Source organism: Halichoerus grypus, chromosome 6, assembly GCF_964656455.1.
Source record: "Halichoerus grypus chromosome 6, mHalGry1.hap1.1, whole genome shotgun sequence".
NCBI classification, from domain to species: Eukaryota; Metazoa; Chordata; class Mammalia; order Carnivora; family Phocidae; genus Halichoerus; species Halichoerus grypus.
Genome location: NC_135717.1, coordinates 138,119,514 through 138,132,040, shown reverse-complemented (window position 1 = coordinate 138,132,040; position 12,527 = coordinate 138,119,514). Strand labels below are relative to the sequence as shown.

Below are 12,527 nucleotides of genomic sequence, written 5' to 3'. Positions count from 1 at the left end.
CATCCTCCCTTTGGTTTACATTTTAAATGTCAGCTAGATCATGTCATTACTCTGCTCAAGCTCTCCAGTGGCTTCTCAACTCATTAAAATCAAAGTCAATAGCCTTCAAGACCTTTTACAATCTTTGACCTATCACCTACTCTCCTCTGGCTCACTTTTGCAAGATACAAATCCACATACACACTGCTTTCGTTCTTCCCTTTTACCCAGATATTTACAGAGCTCATTCTCTTGTCTGCTTTGGCTCAAATGTCCCCTTCTCAATAAGGCCTTCTCTGATAACCCTACATAAAATTGCAGCAATTTCTATTCCTTTTCCCTGATATTTTCCTACAGCACATATCACCACCTGAAATATTACATATTTTATTAATGTAGCTGTTTATTGTCTTTCTCACCCCAACTAGAGTGCAAGGCCCAATAAAACAAGGATTTTTGTCTTTATTATTCACCGTTATATATCTGGAATCTAAAATAAACCTACACTTCTGAGGCAAACAACCAAATTGTTTCCCTGAAAGGATGTCCTTATTTATATTTACTCCGACAGAGCACACAAGAATTTGTCTCACCATACCTAGGCCAGTATGGAATATTTTATCCAAAACAATTTGCTACCTTAATTGGTGAAAATTATAGCTTTTTAAATTTACATTCTTCTGATATTCTTAGGGTTGAATACATTTTTCTTATGTTTATGTTAGTCATTTTTCAAAGAGGGGGTGAACTAGTCTATTGGTACCCTTTACCCACTTATAATTGGGATCTCACTACTTTTTTCTCAGAGATTTGTATGCAATCTTTATACACTAATTACACTAAGTTTTTGTCTTATATATGGTAAATATTATTGTCAGTTCATTCTTTGTATTTTATTTCTATTTTGTGTTTTGATGTGTAAAACCTCTATATTTTTACATAATCATATCTATCATCCCTCTGTTATTTTTACGTTAAATTTAAGTTTGGGAACCAGAAAAATAAATAAAATAAATAAATCTTTTAAAAACAAAACAACAGGGGCACCTGGGTGGCTCAGTTGGTTGGGTGTCTGCCTTTGGCTCGGGTTGTGGTCCCAGGGATCAAGCCCCACGTCTGGCTCCCTGCTCAGCGGGGAGTCTGCTTTTCGCTTTCATGCTCCCCCTGCTTGTGTGCGCTCTCTCTCTGTGTCAGATAAATAAGTAAAATCTTTTAAAAAATAAAAACAACAACAACAAAAAAAACAAAAATGAAATAAAATAAGCCTAAATATAGTAGGCACTCAGTAAATAGTTATTGAATGAATGAATCCCCAGCACCTGTAATTCTTGAAATAGCACCTTAATTTTCCTTCATGGAACTATTCCTTTTTAGTTGAATAGTACTGACTTTAGCTCCTCAGCTTCAGATTTAGTATGTGTCTGATATATTCCTACTCCCATCCCTCACATACGTCATATAATTGGTTTAGGGATGGGCCCATAACACAAGCCTGCCAAATGACTCTCCAATCCCACACTTCTGTGAAAAATGTTCAGAAAGAGATGTTCTCTTTCTAATGAGCTTGCTAACCTTGTAGGACATAAGCTCAGAGATATTGGAGGTCATCTTGCCACTATGAGAGGTGACCCTGTCTTAAGAATGAAGCCAGCAGACAGGAAAGCAAATAATAACAAAAGAGAAATAGTGTTTCTTGATGACTTATTTTGAAAACCTTGATCCAACTGTGACTGAGTCAATTTGAATTGGATTCTTGCCACTGACAACTAAAAAATACTAACAAATTCGGACTCTGCTCCCAGTGTCCAACCCTAATGTGACACTGCCTCTTCTCTTGATCTTCTTGTAGCTTCTGTATGCTTCACTAACCAGTTTTTCCTTATTAGTAAAAGTCAGGTCTAGAGTATAAGTTTCCCTAATTGTTTCTTTAGTCTTCTAAGTAATAAAATTATCAGGTGGCAGGTAAAGACTTTTCCTAATTCTTTGCCTTTAGCAGAATAGAACATTCAATACATATTGGAATAGTTGAAGTCCCTCCTCTAAATTGCCTCAGTGCCAGTTTTGTAACTGGACTTAGAAAGCAGCATCTCGAACATCTGTCTATTTAGGTGACATGCAGCATAATCTTACAGTAATATCACGTGCATTTCTCCCTTTTTGTACTGAACAAAATTAGTTTCATTATCTCTATCCTTAGGTTTCTAGATCTCCTTATAAATGAACACGTCAGGAAACATTTATCGAATCCAAACTCCAAGCCTGGTACTTTTCTAGATGCTAGGAATATAAAGATGAAATTTTATCTTGTTCTATAGTCGTATCTTGTCACACAGTAGGTGTTTGGTAAACATTTGTTGAGTTAGTAAATAAGTGGATACATTGATATGTAGAACTACTTGAATATTCATTGGATCTATTTCCTTTGAACAAGATTTACCTTTCTATTGACATATTTTAGTCCATTCCAACAATTCTTGGCCGTGATGATGGTAGCAATAGCTTTGATTTATAAAGTACTAACTGACAATAAATGTAATGTTTTATTTATGTTTTCACTATTCCAGTCAGTAATCTTTGGGTGGATAGGAACAAAAACTAATTCAAGTTAACTTAAATGGAAAGGGTTTATAGTACATTGCAGTAAAAGTGTTGTCATATCAATCCAAGAATACCCATAAGTAATTGCGGTAATTGTGCCACAGAGGAGTTCTAGATTCATGGCATTTCTTGGGACCTCAACAGCAGAAATTCATCAATGTGACCCTTTTGTATTATTGTTAATTACCATGACGCACAGGTATTCCACATGCCTGCTTCTTTCTCTTGTACTCTGGTCAGTTGGCCACTCTGATTCAAGCAGCTCATGGCCAGTTACAAAAACATGACATTAAATGGCAGTCGGCACTCAATGTGGAAAAGACTGACAGTGATGGAGATGGGGGTGAATTTAAGGGAATTTAAGCCTCATTTAAAGGGGACTGCCAATTGTTGCCTTGTGGGAAAATGAATCTATTTTTGCCACAGTATCTGACTTCTCACAAGGAGCTGAAAATCCTGAGTGAAATTTCTTAATTTTTGAAGAATGGCAACTAAGTTAAAAGAAAAAAAAAAAAAAAAGCCTGCATGGGCATTCCCTGTGTGTGCCTGTGTAAAAATGGTAACATAGCAGGTCGACCTGCTTATTCTTAGACAGGCCTACTTACAGGTTGACCCTTGGCTGGCATTTGGGAACTTGAACTTTGGGAGGGCTCCCACCATTCCCAAAACTGATAAGAGTGACTCACTGTGCCTGAACTGTTTGTACAAACAATATGGATGACGCCAAGCTCCTGCTTTCCTTCTGAGAGTCTGGAATTTTGGTATCTGCCTGGCAGAAGCTGCCTACATGACCAGGCCCAATGAAAACCCAGGTGCTGAGTCTCTAATGAGCTTCTTGCTTGGCAGCATTCCATGTGTGTTGTTATAACTTACTGCTGGGGCAAGTAAGCCCATCCTGTGTGACTCCATGGGAAAGGACCCTTGAAAGTTTATTCCCGGTTTATCCTGGACTTTACCCCATGTGCTTTTTCGTTGCTGATTTGGCTGCATATCCTTTGCCATGATAAATCATAGCCTTTGAGTAGGACTATATGTTTAGTCCTGTACATCCTCTTAGTGAATCATCAAACCTAGGAATGGTCTTGGGGACCTCTGACAGAGATTCAAACAAAACTCATCTTTGAGCCAAGTCCAGCCCACAGGGTATTACTTTTTAATCTCTAATCTGAGAATCAGTCATGGGCAGGACAAGCACCACTCCAAAATGGAGCATTTTTCCATGCCTTATCTCATTTAATCTTCACAACCCTGCAAAATAAACATTTTTATTTATTTATTTTTTCCTGAAAAAAAGAGTTCTGCATCTTGGTGATCACATTTATTGAAAGGATTGGAAAAAAATTAAAATGCCCTTTAGCTTAAGGATTTTTGAGTTATCTGCAAATCAACTCATTTCAGGAGTGGAAGAATCCTTGGTCATTTCTTAATATCAAAATTTATGCAGGTTTCTCTTTTGAATGTCTTCTATATTTAAAGAGGCAATCATACAAAAGCTCCTATATTCCATACATGATAAATTCTTTGTTTCAGCCAACTCTTAATGGAGGGGCAACTAATACAACATCATCTCCCTGGACAAAAAGCATTGGAATATTCCGTTTTGTTATATATCTCTTTGTATTTTTCCTCATCAATTTCTATAGTAGTCACAATTTCTTCCACATCTCCCAATATCATATTTAAATGCTGATCATAAGCATGTAATCTGCCTCGAAGCTCTCTGTCATTTCTCATTTTCACATAAATTTGCTCATCCAGGCTGAGCCTGATGAGATCCAGGGGCTCTTCTACAGTGTTGGTAGTTTGTTGCTGGTCCATGTCATCCGCCATGTTTCAAACTCTGTGCCCTTTCCCCCAAAATAAACATTTTTATAATCCCATTTTACTCATGTGGAAATTGAGACTCAGAGAGCTTAAGCTTGCACAAAGTGCAAGTAACCAGTAAGTGGAAGAGGCAGGACTCAAACAGAGCTAAATCCTATTTTATTTCCATATTGCCTCTATGAAATTATGTTAAAATTTCAGGATCACTTTATTTTCCATTCCCACATATAGCATTTATATCTCTGGAGCTAAAAGTATTCTTATCACTACTCTTCCTTGCAATATCTGCCTTTCTCTTATTCCATTCCAATCTTCCCTTCCTATCAGCCATGAATGAGGCTTTCTAAGCCAGTATAGGAGGTGGAAATGTGCATGGACAAGGGAAGGGAAGAATAACTCAGCAGCTTGGTCAGCCTTTGCTGGCCTGTCAGAAATCCCAATAATAGGGTCTGAAGTGGTGTGGGGAATGCAGGGTTAATTTGGATCCACATCCAAGAGGGGATGTGATGATTATTACTGCCTCCTAGACTACAGAAATTTTTGTCAAAGGGACAGTGATAGTTGTCCCAGAGGGATCCATGGTGTTTGAGGCAGACTCTGATCTAGCATCCAAGGGACAGTGGCATAGTTGGGGTATCAGGATAAGAGGGTGAGAAATGGATAGGTAGGTTGTCAAGGCCCTAGCTGGGGTACAGGACTGAGCAACATTCTCAGGAAAAATTGACATGAAAACCAGACATCTGGGTAGAAGCCCCACTCTAAGACCTGAACTCTCGGAGTCAAAAATTAGGAAGGGAAAATGTAGCTTGATGGCTAATCAAGTATTCTAGAGTCCTCGTCTGGTCTACTGACTATCAAGCTTAGAACAGGAAGACTAATTCCAGCCTCTTTTTTGAGTAGCCTTCTAGGTAATGATAGAACTGAATGCATAAAGCTGAGCAGACCTGTCTGTGTCTGGGCAGAGCTGAACATTGTAGGGACTGGCCTTCTTACCTGAGGAATAAACTAAAATAGGTTTGCCTAGCTTTGCAATATTGATACAACACCTCTCTGGAAAGATTCAGTGAAGTATACATAAAGTAAATGATACTCAGGGAAACACCATTTCAATGGACTCTTGAGATTATATACTTTAAAAATATATATATATATATTTTATTTTTAAGTAATCTCTATACCCAACATGGGGCTCAAACATATAACCCCAAGATCAGTCGCATGCTCTACCAACTAAGCCAGCCAGGCACTCCAAGATTATATACTTTTTTTAAAGTATAGTATCATATTAACAATGTGAATGATTATTCCCTTACCAATATGTTCTGTGGATATATTTTTTAAAGATTTTATTTATTTGACAGAGAGAGAGACAGCAAGAGAGGGAACACAATCCAGGGGAGTGGGAGAGGGAGAAGCAGGCTCCCCACTGAGCAAGGAGCCCAATGTAGGGCTCGGTCCCAGGACCCTGGGATCATGACCTGAGCCAAAGGCAGACCTTTAATGACTGAGCCACCCAGGTGCCCCTGTTCTATGGATATTTTGATGCTAGGTAGTCTCTGAGTTATAAATATCAGGCTTATGAGCATCCTGTCCATTTATGCATCCACTAATACCTGCTGATATTACATGTGCCTACTATGTGCCTCGAGGTCATTGTGCAGTCATACTGACTAACATTTATTGAGCATTTACCCTGCAATCTGCATTGTTCATTTACATACATTAACTCTTCATTGTTCACAATAATCCTATGAAGGCAGCTATCACTGTTATATCCATTTTATTATTTTTTTAAGATTTTATTTATTTATTTGACAGAGAGACACAGCGAGAGAGGGAACAGAAGCAGGGGGAGTGGGAGAGGGAGAAGCAGGCTTCCCATGGAGCAGGGAGCCCGATATGGGGCTCCATCCCAGGACCCTGGGATCATGACCTGAGCTGAAGGCAGACGCTTAATGACTGAGCCACCCAGGCGCCCCTATCTCCATTTTAAAGGGAGAAAAAGAAAGCACAGAAAAGTTCAGTACAACTTTTAGTTGTATGTGGAAATGTTCCTAGCTTCAAGCAATAAACAATTTAGAGAGATAAGACATAACTAAATATAGACAACCAGTCACACGGCCTCCCCACACATTCACCCAAAGACTGCCTTGATCCTGAATATTTCCACCCTCTGTTCCAGTTGGCATCCAAGCTACTCTAATGCCACCTGTTGATCAGCATGGGGAACTGTCTCACTCAGTACTTTCCTATAATCCTATTCTAGTGGGATTTTGTCCTACATTCCCCTCACCCCTTTATATCTAGTTTTAAATATCCACTTTATTCAACACGATACTCAATACATACCATTTACCTCTGAAGAAGAGATGGCTTATGAGACATCTATAGTAAAACACCTATTCTAAGAAATGTAATCCATTGTGAAATATCAAATGGATGATTCCATAAACATGAATCGGTTTCTTTGCTGTAGAAAATCCAAGTGGAGTGGGGCACCTGGGTGGCTCAGTCGGTTAAGTGTCCGACTCTTGGTTTCAGCTCAGGTCATGATCTCAGGGTCATGGGATCTGGCCCTGTGTGAAGCTCTGTGTTCAGCATGGAGTCCGCTTGAGCTTCTCTCTCTCCCTCTCCATCTGCCCCTCCTCCCCACTTGTGTGCTCTGTCTCCCAAGTGAATAAATAAAAACAGAACAAAAAAAATAGGGTGCCTGGGTGGTTCAGTCATTTAAGCGTCTGCCTTCAGCTCAGGTCATTTTCCCAGGGTCCTGGGATCAAGTCTGCATGGGGCTCTCTGCTCAGCGGGGAGTCTGCTTCTCCCTCTGTCCCTCCCCCCTCCCCGGCTTGTGGGCTCACTCTCTCTCTCGCAAAAATAAATAAAATCTAAAAATAATAATAATAAAATAAAATAAAGGGGAAAAAAAAAAGAAAATCCAAGGAATGGAGATGTGTAAAAAGGTTTCTTGAAGAAAAAAAGGATGACACCCTGTATACATTTAGTTTTCTGCCCCTTCTGCACCTCACCTTCTTCTTCTGCACTGTCCAGTGTTCATAATGTTAGGTTGTCACTAAGCATGATAAGGGTGCTGTCTTTGTATGAGTCTTCTTTCAGTGCATTAAGTTCTGTGATGCCTTCATCAGAAGTGGTTTTAGGCATGGCACAAAAATAGACACATAGATCAATGGAACAGAATAGAGAGCCCAGAAATAAACCTACGGTTATATGGTCAATTAATCTACAATGAAGGGGGCAAGAATATACAATGGGGGAAAAGACATAATCTTCAATAAATAGTGCTGGAAAAACTGGACAGCTACATGCAAAAGAATAAAACAGGACCAGTTTCTTATACCATACACAAAAATAAACTTAAAATGGATAAAAGACCTAAATGTGAGGCCTAAAACCATAAAACTTCTAGGAAAAAAACATAGTAATTTCTTTGATATTGGCCATAGGAACATTTTTTCTAGATATGTCTTCTCTGGCAAGGGAAACAAAAGCAAACATTAAACTATTGAGACTGCATTAAACTAAAAAGCCTTTGCACAACAAAGAAACCCATCAACAAAATGACAAGGTAACCTACTGAATAGGAGAAGAAGTTTGTAAATGATATGTCCAAGAAAGGGTTTATATCCAAAATATATAAAGAACTTATACAACTGAGCACCAAAAAGAAAACAACAAAAAATCCAATTAAAATGGGCAGCAGACTCATATAGACATTTTTCCAAAAAAGTCATAGAGATGGCCAACAGACACATGAAAAGATACTCAACATCACCAATCATCAGGGAAATGCAAATCAAAACCACAATGCAATATCATTACCTTACACCTGTCAGAATGACTAGCATCAAAAAGACAAGAAAAAAGTGTTGACAAAGATGAAGAGAAAAAGGAACATTCCTGCGCTGTTGGTTGGAATAAAAATTGGTATAGCCACTGTGAAAAACAGTTTGGAGGTGGCTTAAAAAGTTAAAAATAGAATTACCATATGATCCAGTAATTCCACTAAATACTGGGTATTTACCCACTAATTCAAAAGGATATATGCACCCTATGTTCTTTGCAGCATTATTTATAGTATCCGCCATATGGAAGTGTCCATCTAGATGAATGGATAAAGAAGATGTGGGGTGAAATATTACTTAGCCAAAAAAAAAAAAAAAAAGAGTGAGATCTTGCTATCTGCAACAATGTAGATAATGGACCTAGAGGGTAGAATGTTAAGTGAAATAAGACAGAGAAAGACAAATGCCATATGATTTCACTCACATGTAGAATTTAGTAACTAAAACAAATGAACAAAGAAAAAAGAGGCAAACAATAAAACAAGACTTAAATATAGAGAACAATCTGATGATTGCCAGAGGGGAAGCAGGTGGGGAGATGGGGGAAATAGATAAAGGGGATTAAAAGTGCACCTATAGTGCTGAGCACTGAGTAATGTATACAAATGTAAAATCGTTATACTGTACACCTGAAACTAATATAACACTGTATGTTAATTATGCTCAATAAAGCAACAAAACAATAGCAACAAAAGTAGTTTTAGCTAGTGTGCAGGCAAGCTTTGGGTTATTAAGGATCTCATATTAGAGTACAGAAAGGAGCCAGCCCAATGTGGATTGGGTGTGTGGGTTGCATCTCTTTGTAGTTTATATCAAATGCCTTTTGGAAAGCTCCTCCAGAATTATCTATAGTTTGTTCTCAATCATCACCATGTGCAACAAAGGTTACTAGAAGTAAACTCCATTTTCAGATAAAAGACTACCTTTTGGATTAGTTGCATTGGCTATTAAGTACTTACCCAACAATTGCAGGACAATGGTGCAGATGAATCTCAGTTCAGACTCTTTCTCCCAGTAGTTCTTAATAACTTCTTCTCAGAGGTGTTCATCTTTTGTTCCATATTTGAGAAAATCCTCCAGGGGCAACCGCAGTCCCTGAAGACATTCTTTTTTTTTTTTTTTTTTTTAAAGATTTTATTCATTTATTTGACAGAGAGAGACACAGCGAGAGAGGGAACACAAGCAGGGGGAGTGGGAGAGGGAGAAGCAGGCTTCCCGCAGAGCAGGGAGCCCGATGCGGGGCTTGATCTCAGGACCCTGAGATCATGACCTGAGCTGAAGGCAGACGCTTAACGACTGAGCCACCCAGGTGCCCCGTCCCTGAAGACATTCTTATAGGCCACCTAGAGCAGGTTACATTCTGACTGGGCAGCTTGGTGCCAGGCTTTGTCATGGCCTTAATGCAGGTGGACATGCCGGAGCACTCAGCCTGCTCAGCCAGCTTGCCTTCTGGATCACTCTGTTCTCCTTGGTGAGCAGGCCGCATGCAGGGCGGTGGGGTTCCAGGACCAGGACACAGAAGAGAGTGAGGGCAAGGCATCGAGGGTGCGAACACCAATAAGATATAGAGGAGTCCTCCTCAAGAGAACTTCTCTTCTCTGCAGTCACTTTGATCTACATTTGGCTTTAGCAGAGGATCCTCCTGGAGGCAAGGGGCAGGCAATTGTCTACACACCATTTTCTTTCTTTCTTTTTTTTTTTTTTTAAAGATTTTATTTATTTATTTGACACAGAGAGAGACAGAGAGAGAGGGAACACAAGCAAGGGGAGTGTGAGAGGGGAAGCAGGCTTCCCGCTGAGCAGGGAGCCAGATGCAGGACTCAGTCCCAGGACCCTGGGACCATGACCTGAGCTGAAGGCAGATGCTTAATGACTGAGCCACCCAGGCGCCCCATACACACCATTTTCAACTGGTCTTTCTTTTTGCTTCCAAATCTTGGCTCACTCACAGAAAAATTCCACTCCCACTTTCTTTGTTCCATTTACAAACTCAAAGAGTACTCTCCATGTGCCTACCACCTTGAGGATCATGCTCTTCATCTTCCTGCAGGAGAGTCTCAGTATTGGGGGTAAAATCAATGATAACAGAAAACTTGAATTTAATATATTTGAAAGCTGTTCAGAGTTCCCCTCAGAATCATCATGAAGTCCTTACTGACCACTTCATTCACTTTCACTTATATCTATATTTTGCTAAGTACCAACAGTCAAGATAAAGATTTCTTATCCATCACGTCTTAGAATATTAGAGTTGGAAGGAGCCATAGAGACCATTTAGAATTCAACCTTTTTTTTTTTTTTTTTTTTTTAAGATTTTTCTTTATCTGAGAGAGAGAGCACAGAGGGAGATGGAGAAGCAGGCTCTCTGCTGTGCAGAGAGTCTGATGCAGGGCTCACTCCCAGGGGCTCCATCCCAGGACCCCAAGATCATGACCTGAGCCAAAGGCAGATGCTTAACTGACTGAGCCACCTAGGCGCCCCTAGACTTCAACCCTTCTGTTTAAGATTCGACCCTGTTTGCCACCTAAAATCTATTTCACAGAGAGCTATTTGTTGATTGGCTGGCTGGGCCGCCTTCCTGATTCTACATTTTTCTCCACAGTCCCTGCTCTCATTCATAAAGAAAGGCCTATGTTGGAGCTGGGGTGGACAATTAGGCATGCCATGTGTCTGGCAGGTCTCACTTCTTTGCTGTTGTTGTGCTAGTGAAATTTATTTACATTATACTCTATCATGTCAATTACATTTAAATCCTTGAAGTTTGTATTTACATTCCAAACCCAGTACATTCCTGGAAAAATATTATATATATATAACAAAACCAAAACAGCATACAATTAATATGATAGTTGGGTAGCTTAATGAACATCTTGCTTCTTTGAGGTCTCATCTGGGATTTTAGGGTGAAGTGTATCCAGAGGCTGCCAGTGGCAATTCATGAGAAAGTTGTAGAGTTCTACACTTTTCACCATAAACTCTTTAATTCCTTAATATTCAAATGAAGATATGGATCTTGTAGTGGTTTTTCATCTTAGTTTTCAGCTAGATTTCTGGTTTCCTCAGGTGTAAACAAAGGTTCAGCTGGGTGTCCAGAGTTCTCATGAGCAGAAATAAGGTGGTGTCCACTTCCATCCATGACAGCTGCAGCTGTAGCCAGAAAGAGAGTAACATGCTGTTGCTCATACTATTTGCCAAAGGGGTAATCCTGTCAGGGCTGGAACTTGGCTTCACTCTTTGCCAGTACCAGTAATAATTATTTTGAGTCATGCCAAAACCTGCAAAACTCTCCTGTCCAGCCATTAGACAGAAGTTAACCATGAGATGGGTTAAATGCTAGGCTTCCATGGCCTCAATTCCTCACTCCTCTTGTTACATTAGGGACACCAAGCAAGACGCAAAGGATGGCACAGCTGTCAGTTGCTCTGAGCTTGGGGCTTCAGCATTGTTTCCCACTACTGCCCTCTGAGTAGTTTCTAAGAAGAAAATAAATTTCTCCTTTATTGAAGGCTTTCTCCTCCCATCCTATTATTTTTGGCAATGGCTGAGCTGAAAGGTACCTAGGAATTGCTGGTCCCATAATTTCAGAGGTATCCCTTCCCCAACTCTTTAATATTGAACTTTGACGTTTCCTCAGTCTGATATAAAGTGCTTTGGAAAATCGGCTTTAAGGCTCCCCTTCTAACCAATCTGCAGCCTCACATCCATCCTAAATAGAACTTCAAGACATGGCATTGTCTCCTGGAGACCTTTAGCAGGGTAACGACTCAAAGCATTATGAGCTGTTTTTCAGCTGTTTGCTGTTTTTCCTGAAGACCACCCATCCTTTGAAGCCCTCATTCCTCTAAACTGAATAGAGTTAGAGGTACTTCAATCTTATCTACGAGGTTTGCATTTGTGCAAGAGCACGAGAACCGTGTACCGCAGCCTGGCTTCTCTGCCAACTTGTGGATAATGTTCTTAGGAGTTTGCAGTGTGAAGTTAGGGCATTTTCCAGTTTCAGTGTGGATTAAGTTCCCCTCTCTAATTAGCTTCTTTGAGTTCCTTTTAGTGGGTGTGGAATGGGAAGGACTTTTTTTTTTTTTTTAAGATTTTATTTATTTATTTGGCAGAGAGAGACACAGCGAGAGGGAACACAAGCAGGGGGAGTGGGAGAGGGAGAAGCAGGTTCTCCACCGAGCAGGGAGCCCGATGCGGCTCGATCCCAGGACCCTGGGATCATGACCTGAGCCGAAGGCAGACGCTTAACGACTGAGCCACCCAGGTGCCCCA

The 12,527-nt window shown here is 40.0% G+C and overlaps 3 pseudogenes; all 3 read right to left on the bottom strand.

Annotated features, from left to right (window-relative positions):
• Positions 1–4,051: 4,051 nt before the first annotated feature.
• On the bottom strand, positions 4,052–4,407 carry LOC118523309 (U6 snRNA-associated Sm-like protein LSm3 pseudogene; annotated as a pseudogene).
• Positions 4,408–4,724: 317 nt separating this feature from the next.
• LOC118534920 (14-3-3 protein theta-like) lies at positions 4,725–9,672 on the bottom strand (annotated as a pseudogene).
• Positions 9,673–10,892: 1,220 nt separating this feature from the next.
• On the bottom strand, positions 10,893–11,558 carry LOC118534919 (putative uncharacterized protein C6orf52 pseudogene; annotated as a pseudogene).
• Between the last annotated feature and the right edge of the window lie 969 nt (positions 11,559–12,527).